Source organism: Pteropus alecto, unplaced genomic scaffold, assembly GCF_000325575.1.
Source record: "Pteropus alecto unplaced genomic scaffold, ASM32557v1 scaffold106, whole genome shotgun sequence".
Lineage (NCBI taxonomy): Eukaryota > Metazoa > Chordata > Mammalia > Chiroptera > Pteropodidae > Pteropus > Pteropus alecto.
Genome location: NW_006442103.1, coordinates 4,742,784 through 4,756,561, shown reverse-complemented (window position 1 = coordinate 4,756,561; position 13,778 = coordinate 4,742,784).

The following is a 13,778-nucleotide window of genomic DNA, read 5'->3' as shown; positions in this document are numbered from 1 at the left end:
GCTTTTCTCTCTTTCCCATGAGAGACCCTGAGGCAAGGACTGTGTTTTCTGTCTTGTGGATGGCAGAGTTGTAAAATTATTTACACTTTTTAGATATACTAAGAAAACCATATTTTATTCACCTTTAAAAATTTAAATAAACTTTTAATTTTAGAATAGTTTTAGAGTTAAGAAAATAGTTGCAGAGAGTGAACAGAAAGTTTCCATATATTTGCTCCCAGTTTCCCCAATTGTTAACATCTTACAATAGTATGATATATTTGTTACAATTAGTGAACCAATATTGACACATTATTATTAACTACAGTCCGTTGTTTATTCAAATTTCCTTAGTTTTTACCTAATGCCCCCCGCAATAAATCTAGTACCTATCTGACATCATACATAGTTATTACAATATTATTGACATATTCCCTATGCTATAGTTTATAACCCCATGACTATTTTGTAACTACCAATTTGTACCACTTAATTCCTTCCCCCATTCACTCATTCCTTCAACCTCCATCTCATCTGGCAACCACCAAAATATTCTTTGTATCTCTAAGTTTATTACTGTTTTGTTTGTTCATTTATTTTTGTTTTTGAGATTCCACATGTAAGTGAGATTATATAGTATTTATCTTTCTGTGACTTACTTCACTCAGCATAATACCCTGTAGATCCATCCATGTTGTTGCATATGGCAAGATTGTATTCCTTTTTAGGGCAGAGTAATATTCCATTGCATATCTGTACCACTTCTTCTTTATCCATTCATCTATTGATGGACACTTAGGTTGCTTCCATATCTTGGCTATTCTAAATAATGCTGCAATGAACATATGAATGCACATATCTTTTCAAATAAGTGTTTTGGGTTTTTCGGATAAACACCCAGAAGTGGAATTATTGGGCCCTTTTTGTCTCTTGTTATAACCTTTGTTTTAAAGTCTCATTTTGTCTGGTATAAGTATTACTGCCCCAGGCTTTTTTTTGTTTGTTTCCATTTTCATGAAATATCTTTTCCCATTCCTTTATTTTCAGCCTGCATGTATCTTTTGATCTGAAGTGAGTCTCTTGTACGCAGCAGCATATGGAAGGGTCTTGTTTTTTTTTTATCCATTCAGCCATCCTATGTCTGTTGACTGGAGCATTTAATCCATTTACATTGAAAGTAATTGTTAATAGATATGTAGTTATTGCCATTTTGTCATTCAAATTTTTGATCTTTTTTTTCCTTCTTAAGTTCCTTTAACATGTCTCGTAATACTGGCTTTGGGTGATGAACTCCTTTAGCTTTTTCTTATTTGAGAAGCACCTTATCTGTCTTTCGATTCTAAACGATAATTTCGATGAGTAGTGTAATCTTGGTTGTGATCCTTGCTTTTCAACACTTTGAATAGTTTGTGCAAATCCTTTCTGGCCTGCAAAGTTTCTGTTGAGAAATTAGCTGACAGTCTTATAGGAGCTCCCTTGTAGGTGACTGACTGCTTTTCTCTTTCTGCTTTTAAGATTCTCTTTATCTTTAACCTTTGGCATTTTAATTATGATGTGTCTTGGTATGAGCCTGTTTGAGCTTTCTGGGCTTTTGTGTCTATTTCCTTTGCTAGGTTAGGGAATTTTTCCATCATTATTTCTTCAAATAGGTTTTCAATTCCTTTCTCTCTTCTTCTTCTGGTACTCCTATAATGTGAATGTTGGTATGCTTGATGTTGTCCCAGAGGCCCTTTAAACTGTCCTCATTTTTTTGGATTCTTTTCTCTTGTTGCTGTTCTGATTGGGTATTTTCTGCTACCTTATTTTCTAAATAGCTGATTCGATACTCTGCTTCATCTAATCTACTCTTGATATGCTCTCATGTATTCTTCATTTCACTTATTATTCATTTCTGACTGTTTTTTAAAAAATATTTTCTACTTTTATTTTTTTTGTTTCCTCTTTGTCAAAGTTATCATTGAGATCACTGAACATTCTTATAAGCAGTGTTTTTAACTCTCATCTTGTCTTCATTTTGTTTAGTTCTTTTTCTGGAGCTTTGTTCTGTTCTTTTATTTGGAACAAATTCTTTGTTTCCCCATTTTGGCTTCCTCCCTGTGCTTGTCATGTATTAGATAGAGCTGCTATGTCTCCTGGTCTTGGTGGAGTGGCCTTATGTAGTAGGTATCCTCTAGGGACCAGTGGCATAGTCTCCCTGGTCACCTGAACCAGGTTCTCCAGGTGTGTCCCTTGTGTGGGTTGTTTTTGCCTTCTTGTTGTAATTGAGCCTTGATCGCTGTTGGCATGTCAATGGGAGAGATTGACATTCAGGCTGATTGGTTGTGAGGACTGGCCATGATTACAGTGGAGGAACTGCTTTGCAGGGGCTCACCCTACAGAGAAGGATTCACTTTAATGGGGCTTCATGCCTCCTGAGTCTGCTGTTTGTGTGTGTCATTTGTGAAAGTGGTTGGGTGGTGCTCTGGTGTGGTCTGAAGCTGACCACTGGTATGTTGATTCTGGAGCCTCTTGGGAGAGGCTCTATTGCAGGCCAAGGTCAACCACTGCCTGTGCCCTGCCCGAGGCTACTTGGTATGAGCTACAAAGTGATATGCAGATGGTTGCCATCTGTGTTGGACTTGGCAGTGCCTGGGAGAGGTTAAGCTGCAAACTGAGGCTGGCTGCCAGTTGTGCCATGATTGGGGCTGCTTACCAAGAGGTTTGGGGCATGCTGAGGCCAGAGTTTAGTTGTAATTTTGAGGTGGTCATGGGATGAGGCAAACATAGCATTTACCTACTCTGCCATCTTGACTGGAAGCTCTCTTTCAGCAATGTTTTGTAGTTTTCATTGTACAAGTCTTTTATCTCCTCAGTTAATTCCTAAGTAATCTTTTTTATTATAAATGGAATTGTTTTGTAATTTCCTTCTAAGATTGTCTATTGTTAGTGTATAGAAATGCAACTCGTTTTTGTACAATGACTTTGTACCCTGCTACTTTGCTGAATTTGTTTATTCTTACATGTGTTTTTGTGGAATCTCTAGGGTTTTCTACTATAAGACCATATCATCTATGCTTCTTCCTTTTCATTTTGGATGCCTATTTTTTTCTTTCATTTTTCTTTTTTTCTTTTACCCTTCCCCCACTTTTCCCTAACTGTTCTGGCTAGTGCTATGTTGAACAAAAGTGGTGAGAGGGGCATCCTTGCCTTGTTCTTGAGCTTAGAGGAAAAGCTTTCAGTCTTCCACCATTTAATATTTGTTGTGGGTTTTTTTTCATAAATGGCTTTTATTTGTCAAGGTAGTTTCCTTCTATTTCTAGTTTTGAGTGTCTGTGTCTTTTCATGAAAGAGTGTTGAATGTTGTCAAATGTGTATTTCCTTTTCCCTTTTGAAATTTCACAGGAAAGCTAAGGAGTTTGAATGTGCTTTATCTCAGACCAGTGTGATAAGCCCATAAGACTATGACTAGTATGGTGCTAATAATGCTACATTTATTGTCTTTTCAAAAGCAGTAGTCTTCTTATTGTTAATTATAGTTAGGTTTTTCAATTTCCTCAGTTATGAATAGGATTGGATATGAAAACTGATTTCATGTATCTTTTGCACAGCTCAAAATGGTGGGAAAAAACCATCTTAAAGCAAAGCTTTTAAAATGGAAGAATGCATGTTATACTGACAATAGCAGTTATAGATCTGTCTCTGCTATCAGAGAGTGAGCTTCCTGAGGGGAGAAGATATCTTTTCCCCTTAATGCCCACTACCTAGAACTAGAAATTGTTATCTGTTGTATAGCAAACTCTTTATAAAATATCTTGGGTGGGAATCAAAGAACAAGGATACATACCTTGCCCTTTCTCCACTCTCCTTTCCCCAAGAGAGACTGCATCAATCTCAGTAACTTTCATACAATTAATTTACTGTGAAGTACAAATATGAAAGTATTCTGAAAATAATGCCAAAGTGAGCAGTTGTGCCATTTGACTCAGTACTGTTGAACTGAAATATTTAGAATTTGGTACTAAGAGAGGACTGTATTCTTTATCACCATATCACTATTGGCTGTTTTCTTGTTCTAAAGCTGTGTAGACTCATGCATTATTCAATTCTCAAAAGTTAAGTTGGTAGACTGTCTGAGGGTAGATGGTTAAACACTAATACAAAGCGGAACTGAAAATAAAGGTACTCTGACTAACCCCTTAGAGTAGGTCTTTATTTTACACAGAGCATCCCATAGTGCATTGTATGAAAATAAAATTAGATGAACTATAATTTATGAGTGATACTTGCTATATAGACTCTCAGTTTGATGACCAACACTACCAAATTTACCAGAACACTTGACTGAAGTATTTTACTGCCGATCAAGTAAACTCAGAGGAAAGGTCAAGAGTATAACTACAAAGGCCAATCTATTTTAATTGCCTACGGTTTAAAAAAAGCCCTCTTCTCAATTTACAGTGACTGGGAATTATTTTTCTGCTTACACAGTGATAAAGAGGTTACATATTATGAATACAGCGTAGCGGATAATCAGCAAAACTTTAAGGTTAAAGCAAATTAATCAGCACTTTGGAGTTTATGCCATGAACATAGGTTACATGTTCTGCCAAGGCAATGATTGCTTCTTTGTTTACACAGAAAAATACTGATAAGTTTTCATTTTCCATTTTTTGAAAAAATATTTTACTGGAAAGAATTTATGTAGAGATTCAAACATTGTAGAGTTACATTTTTAAAATATCTGAGGCTTAAATTTGATAATAACGATATTTTAAAGTAAAAATATATGAAAAATATACTAAATTTAGAACAGATTTAATATTTAGCCTTTGAACCGATTTTGTGAGCATGCTATAATTCATTTAATATGTTCTCTAGGACTCATCTTGGCATCTTTCTTCTTCTCAAGGCTTATTGATGTCTTCCTATTTTAAAATAAAATTTTAAAATTTATGATATGTTGACGTGCTTTCTGAGAGAAAACTGCATTAGGAATAGAAACCACAGTAAGGTGCTATCCATATTTTAGAAATCAGGAATTTCCTCTAGACACAGAGTGATGACACTGCATTACAGGAAGACTTGCAGAGGGTGGCTCTTGGAGAACCGAATTCATAAAATAGCTGCTTTCTGAGCAGTAAATCAACTGACATGCCCTCACTGACATGCCCTCACTCATCGATGCAAAGAGGCAGCAGATGGTGATGGGGAAAAAAGCCTTTAGGGATGTTGAGACTCCCAGCAGGTCTCTCTCCCCAACAGAACTTACAGGAATCCTGGGAAACCTATGTGGGCCCAAGAATATAGGAGTTCCAATCCTTAGTTTCTTGTTGGCATTGTACTTTCTGCTACATAATGCTTCTGTTAAGAGTGGGTCATCCAATGTGAATCAGGCAGTGATTCAAGTAAGTTTAAGAATTATAGTGTTGCTCTCTACTAATTGGAGACTCAACCCCAGGGACTCCCACCATCACTCGAAACTGTAACACTTAGTGTCTAGCCTCCCGGGTATCTTGTATCCCAGGTCTCTCGTATTCCATATTATTTTAAATGGACACAAGATACTATGAGCTTGACTAAAATGGAATTTCTCAACAAAGAAATATTTGGTGAAATAATGTGATATATTTAGTGAAATAATGTGATATATTTAGTGAAATAATGTGATACTTTTACATATGAATATTGGGGAACCAATTCATGTTTTGTATATGTATTTTCCAAATTTTTCTATATTGGAAAATGAATATAGACTATATGAATTATTCATATAGTTAAATAGTCATATAGTCAAATTTACCAAAAGTTGCATCAGCTCTTTGTTGATAAAGAATTTATGTAGAGATTCATTGACACTTTAATTACTTAGTTGGGAACCTAATATTTGTTGGGAACCTACTCAGTGCAAGGCATCCTAATTATAATATCTTGTAATGATCTAATTGGCTTATAAAAGCAAATTTTTTTAAAGTCAAAATTATAGAAGTACAGGATTAATTTTTCTATAAAGAATAAGTGAATTATGGGATGTTATGATATCTGCAAGTTTGGTGGTCACGTTTTGTTAGCCAGTACCTAGAGGAGTACTTAAACCTATGCAGGTTAGTTGCATTTTATTTGACAGCTTAAGCACAGATCAAGTTGTTCCCTTAATCCTTGGTGTTCAAGAGACAGAATATGATCTTAACTGTCACTTCATTACTCTAGGCTTAGAGAAGTTGCTCGTAAAAGTAGCTTATTCATCTGCTAAATTAAACTTGCAATATCAGTGATGATACTTGATACATAGTACTTTAGGTTTTCAATGTTCTGAAATATTTGATTTCATTTCATCTTGACAACAATTTTGTGAAGAAAAGATAGTTACCGACTCTGTGTTATACATAAGAAGAATGAGGCCCTGAAATATAAAGTGATATGGGAATATAGTCTGGCTAGTCAGTGGTAGAGGTGGACTAATTTCTAGGTTTTTCTGATTTCTAGGTGTGGCCACAAGGTATGGATTACATAAAGACACAGGGAATAGATTATGCCATTCAACTAATTTTTTGTAGAATAAACAGCACAGTTTTAGAGATGGCATGGATCACACCCAGGTCGGTATATAAGTAAGGATTAAATCTGATTGGGTGAAACATGGTAACAGTAGCCTTAATTGCAATACTATTAGTCAAATGACAGCATCTTTGCTCTTGGGGTTGGAGTTGGACCACAGGTAGTAGATACAGAAAGCATCTATAGTGAAAAGGTGAGGAAGGGTCTACAAGGACAGCACAATATTAGGGCCCCAGAAGCCATTTGGTCTAGGATTCTTTGCCAGTCTCCAATCTTAGTTGCAGAAATGGAACACAAATCAGGACTGGGATAGCTGCTCAGTCTAAAAGAGTGGGAAACACAGGGAGAATTGGGCACAGTGTTTTTGGGGAGAAGACTGTTGCTATTTAATGGACTGGGAAATGTCACCCCAGAAATGAAATGTATGGAAAACAGGCTAAGCCTAGATCCTTTAATATAGTCTAGGCATGATTCTCATTCGTGGGACTCAATCTGCTGATCAACTGTCTTTAGTCCTCTCTTGCTGGACAGAACACGGTGGGCAGGTGCAAGCAACAGTGCTCCTTTGGCACTTTAGCACATGGTTCAGCTTATAAGGTGTGTGCTTTACCTGAGACTTAAGTGAGATGATCTACTCACATAAGTCCACAAAGTTAGAGCTGTGAAGTTTCTACTCATTACCTGTGTAAAATAGGTGCTACTGCATTTTATAATAACCCCTGTGTGTATTTTCGTGCACTGTTGCCAGGTGAACATTTATGGCTTTATCAGTTCTTCTAGGACTCTCCTAAAAATAGCACAGGTATTCTCATGATAGGGTTATGTTAATAAATTTGATTAGCATAAAGAAAACATTAATTCAGTGACTCATGTAAAGGTAACAAACTGTTTATTCATGCCACCAATTTCCTGAACTTGTTTCTTTGGCTGAATGAATACTGGAGAGTTTCTATTTGAGTTTCCTGGATGCTGTGTTAAGGCAGGAGTCCATTAGTACTTTGCTATTCAAAGTGTGAGCTGAGGACCAGCAGTGCAGGCATCACTTGGGAGCTTACTAGAAATGCAGACTCTCAGGACTAACACCAGACCTACTAAATCAGAATGCATTTTAACAAGATCTCCAGGTGATTTATAGGCACATTCAAGTTTGAGAAGCACTAGTCATGCCTTTGTTCCTCGAGTTCATGCCTTCTTAAACCTCTATTTCCCACTTTTCTGAAACCTGCAGGCCACCTACTTAGCCAATTCAGTTGGGTGCATTTTAAACTCTAAAACCTATAACTTCGTGTGACTAAGCTGTCTCTCTCTAATTCTGTTACAGAAGGGCATCTTTTTTTCTTAGTATCCCCTATTTTTGTTTAACCTCTTTCTCCATTATGATTTTTGTTTTTGGAAGCAAATCATCACCTCTAGCTTTCAGGGAACATATTTTCTTTCTGATTAACTTAAAGGCTGTTCCCACATATCCCCCTCAATAACATTGAGGTACTTAGGTTATGTTTGTTGTTGAATTCTATCATAAAGGTGAGTTGCCATTAATTTCAATATTGCATATTTTTAGGTAGCTTTTAAAAATAAAACCACCAAAAGGACAACTTGGTAGCTTTCCCAGCTATGTTCAACTTTTTGTTTTGTTTGAATTTTCACAACATTATAGAAACTTTAGTCCTCATCCCTCCCAGCAGTAACTATATTTTCTGTGTTTTAGCCACAAGTATTCTCTTATTTTATTCTATAACTCTAAAACCAATTAAGGGAAAAGTCTTTGTTGGACATTTTCTCCTCTCTGCTCTGGTTTCCATTTTTTTCCATCTTCGTCATAAAAGGAAAACCCCCTCATGGAACATATCGCCATTTTGAAATTTAAGTATTTATGTATGTACTCTTTTCGCTTATATATCAGAAGTCACATTTAGAAATATTCTCTGTATGTTACACTTAAACCTTTTTGTTGGTAAGTGCTAGCAACATTATGGTTTGTTTCATAAGACTCCTCTTCAGTTTGAAACCAAATCCTCCATTTCTTTCTTTGCTCTTAAAACCACACAGGATGATGAAGAAATAATGTGAGAGAAGTCTGTTGAGATATACTTACAACAAGCTATTCTACATATTATTAATTGAATGACATATAGAATTTCATGGCATAAGAAGCGAGATTGTCTAAAAGTGACCCCAAAAGTTCATTCTTGTTACCTGGATCAGGAATCAGGAATTACCCTTCAACTTTGGGAGAAGCCACACTTGAGCTCAGCTTTCTATACCTTATGGCATTATTTTACCCACTTGCAGGAACTACAATTTTCTATGGTCTCTGGTGTCCTCGGATTTCACAGTCACTTCCCCTAAACGAATAAATAGCATGCATTCTAGATTGTCTAACATTCAAGTTGTCTGCTTATCTCTTCTAGTAAGGTTGCTATCATGCTTGCTCTGTAAGAAAGGAGAGCATCAATAGGGTGGGTCTCTTCCCTGGTGTATTGGACAGAGTGTCCATCAAATAGCCCAGGCTGCTGCATACTTCTTCATGGGAAAAAATGGGAGAGTCAAAAGACCTGTGACTTTTCTTATTGCTGACTCCTTGAGTTTTCTTGATAAAGCCTATTTTTTAACCTTTACAATATGATATTGTAAAATACATCTTGAGCTTCGGCGAACCTCAGATGGTTACCACAAAGGGACCCATCTTGCATGACATATTTATGGATGATAATCAAAGCTTTGCTCTGCATACCCTGCTTAGGGACAGTTCATATCTCAGTTTGCATATTTGTAACATAGATCAAAGTCACTGGCCATATTCATATTTGGCCTTGGATAAAATGTCCTTCTATATATGCTCTCTAACTCATCCACGTTTCTTCTCATCCATCTGTCTCCTTTAGTTACATCTCTCCTTGCCCAGCTAAGATTTCATTATTATTGCTCAATACTACTGTTGCTAGTACCCTAAACTCCTTTACTCTTCTGTCTTCATTGTGGCTTCTATTAAGGACTACAACCAGCTGTGACAACCAAAAATGTCTTTGGGCATTGCTGAATGACCCTCATGGGGCAAAACTGCCTCCAGTTGAGAATCATCGCTCTATCCCCATGACTCCTGTTAAGGTTACCAATGTCTTTCACAATGCTAAACCTCATTTCTTATCTTACTTAATATCTCAGTGACATCTGACATCGTTAACCTCTTCCTTCTTGAAACATTTTTCTCTTGCTTCCAACAACTTAATATTCTCATCATTTTTCTTTTATCTCTCAGATTGTTCCCCAACTCCCTTCCTTCCCTTTCCTCCCTCCCTTCCTTTCTCTTTCTTTCTTTTTAATTAAATTTAATGGGATGACATTGATTAATAAAATTATATAGGTTTCACGTGTATAATTATTTGTCACCTGTATATTGCATTGCGTGTCCACCACCCAAAGTTAAATTTCCTTCTGTCACCATATATTTGACCATATATTTGACCTTTACTCTTATGTATCTCCCCCCTCCCCACTTGTCTTTCATAACCACCAAACTGTTGTCTGTGTCCATGAGTCTTTGTTTGTCTTGTTCATTCATTACTTTCAGTTTTATATCCCACATACAAGTGAAATTGTGTGGTTCTTAGTATGATAATCTCAAGATCCATCCATGTTCTTGCAAATGGCAGTATTTCATCTTACGGTTGAATCTTTCTCTCTCTCTCTCTCTCTCTCTTTCCCCACCCCCTTCTTTCGCTCCTTTGCAGGTATATCTTTTACCAATTGACAATTAAATGTCGATCTTCTCTTCATACTCTTCTCCCTTTCTGGGTTAGTATGATAATCTCAAGATCCATCCATGTTCTTGTAACTAGAAGTATTTCATCTTATAGTTGAATCTTTCTCTTTCTCTCTCTCTCTCTCTCTTTCTCCACCCCTCTTCTTTTGCTCCTTTGCAGGTACATCTTTTACCAATTGACAATTAAATGTTGATCTTCTCTTCATGCTCTTCTCCCTTTCTGGAGAATCTCATCTACATCCAGGGCTTTAATTTCCATTTTTATACTTCTGTGTTTCCAGCTGTGGTGAACTGGCTTCAGTATGGTGAACAGGCCAACACTCCCACCAACAGCAACAAAAAAAAAAGCTAGAGACAATAGTTTATAGCTTGTGAGTCTTTATCTCCACATGATAGCCTTCTCTTTTAGAGGGGAAATAAATCTGCTTTTGGCTCTACATTTTGAAGTGGAAAATTAGTTTTTAATCAGAATAATACAGATAAAGATGAAAATAACATTCCTTAAACTGGACTAGAAGGGCTTATGTGATCTGCCTCCACTCCTACCTCTCACACCTGTCTATTCTCCCCAACCTCATCCTACATCATCGTCCCCCTTATATTCCTATGCGAGGCAACTAGCGCTGGAAGAGTCCTTTTTCTCTGCCGTGCTTCACCACAGGGCTTGTTCACTCATTTCCTTCGCCTAGAATGCTCCTCTCATCTGCCTCTGCCCATTTAACTCATCCTTCAGATCTCAACTCAAGCAGACTTCCTCAGGGAGCCTTCCCTGCCCTTCTCGACTAACTCTAGTCCCTCATATGGAAGCTTTTAAAGGCCTTTGTACATCTCCTTTATACTGCATAGCACAGCAGCAGTTCACATTTACTTGTGTGATTAGTGAGGCAGCAGAGTACAGTTGAGGGCTTAAGAGCAGGGATTTTGGAGCCAAGACTGCTAGGCTTGGAATCCTGACTCTTAAATTTTTGGTGCCTCAGTTTCCTCTTCTTGAAAATGGGGATAGTAATGGAACTTACCTTTGAGGGTTGCTGTGAGTCTTAAATGATTTAGTGTAAATACAATGCTCAGAATGGTGCCTAGAGCATAGTAATCACTATGTAAATGTTGGCTGTAATTTTTAAAAATTCGAGCCCATCTGATCTCGGAAGCTAAGCAGGGTCAGGCCTGGTTAGTACTTGGATGGGAGACCACCTAGGAAGACCAGGTGCTGTAGATGTAAAAAATAAAAGATAAAGGACTGGTGCTGTAAGCATAAAAAATTTAAAAAAGGGATTGTAAGCCGACAAGTTCCTTGCAATCTGTGAGGTCAACCAAGGGTTGCCTTGCCTAAAAAAAAAAAAAAATTAATTATCATTCGTCTCTCCCCAAATGTTTGCTCACTATTTTTTTTCTTAGTGCCAACACAGTTCATGACACATAGTAGGCATGTAATAATTTTCAGTATCAGAGTAATGTATAAATTAAAGGGCTTGGGGAAAAATGCTTTATAAATGCAAAGCATATTAAAAAGAACTACAGACCATTTATGCAGATGAACAAGTAGAAACTCTATATCTTGTTATTAAAATGATTCTAGTTATTCACTATTTTCACCTGCACAACCTACACTAGGAGGAAATAGATAATTTCCTAATTTTAGAAAAATTCAAACAATTTTTTATTCTGGTTGAGTTAATTATAATAGAATTGGTAAAGTCAGATTCTTTGAGTTGAAATACTATAAATTTGAAGAATATATTTATATTCAAATTCCTGTATGAAATAAGTAGATACAATTTTTTATAACAGCTAAAACAAACATCTTAGTTTTGGAGATTAAGGATTACATAACAATGAATCATTTTAGTTTTAAAATATCACATAGTATCTTGTAAACAAGCTCTCAAAGACTTAAGTTTTTGATAACGAGATACCAAATAAATATAAAGCTGACAAGCAAACTTGGCTCTGCAAACATGCATGTGAGACTATTTATTTACCACTAGTCTCTGGGTTCTTTGAATTACTATAAATTATTAGACAATAATTTGAGAAATAACCCTGACACATAAACAATGATAATTCAATGCAAAAAATCTAAAGCCTTGAAGAGATATTGATAAAGTAGTATATTACCAATTCGTATTAGTCAGCTCACACCCATGGACAGGGTGGCATAAACAACATAATATATTTCTCACAGTTCTGGAGTCTGGGAGGTCTAAGATCAAGGCGCCAACTGATTTTATTCCCGATAAGAGCTCCCTTCCCGGTTTGCAGACAGCTGCCTTCTCACTGTGTCATCACAAGGTGGAGAGAGAGAGCTCTGGGGTCTTTCCCTCTTCTTGTAAGGGTACCAGCCCTATCAAATTAGGGCTTCACCTTTGTGACCTTATTTAACCTTTAACACCCCCTCATAGGCTCAGTCTCTAAATACAGTCACATTGAGGGTTAGGGCTTCAACAATTTTAAGGGTACACAAACATCTAGTATATAACACCATTCAAAAGGAGGGAATATTTTTATTTAGATGAATATGCCAAAAAGTTCCAGGGTAAGTGGCTTTTAAGATTGCCTTTAAAGGGTTTGGACTTGCAGAGTGAGAAGGGAAATTATACCGTGATCTGAATATGATATGTGGAAAACAGCAAGAATATAGGATCTGTCTGGGCCTAGTGAGGATTACAGTTTAATTGGTCTCCTGGCATGTGAGAAGAAAATGAGTGAAAAAATAGGTGAATTTTAAGTCATTGAAAAATTTGAATGAGGTCTGAAGTTTGTACTTTATTCCATTGGCAATGGGAGATTTAAAAAAAAGAGTGATATGATCAGGACTGTTTTCTCAGATTAATTGGACAAGGACTTCAAGGAGCTCATATTTGCGGCTTAGTACTGTCTGGTAAGGAGGCTATATTACTAGTCAGGAAAGAGGTAACAAGAGCCTGATCCATACCAGTGGTACCAGGTATTCACCAGTGAGTCAAATGCTGACCCCTCCTCAAAAAGCCAGTACTCTAATGGAGAAACATACAAATAACCTAGTAATTACAATGTAATGGAATAAGTGCTAGCATGAGATTCAGTTCACTAGTAATGTATAACAATTCTAAAAGTGCATATGCCTAAGAAAATACACTCAATATTTACAAAGCAAAAATGGATAGAACTAAAAAAGGGAGAAACTGACAAATCCACAATCACAGTGGAATATTTCAACACATATTTAATGAAAGATTTAGCAGAAAATTAATGAAAGATGAAGCAGAAAAAAAATCAGTAAAGATTTAGATAATTCAAATAATGCAACTAACTGTGTTGATGGCCCAGATCAGAGAACACTATAGGCTCAGAGATACATCCAACAACTAGAGAATGTACAATAATGTTGTTTCTCCTTGCCCCTTGTACAGTTTTTTTCACAGTCATCATTTTCCCACTTTCAAAAGAAAGGAATACCTCTTATACATCCCAAATCTTCCATGATGCATCATCCTGGGGTATGAAAATTTCAGAGGGACCTATA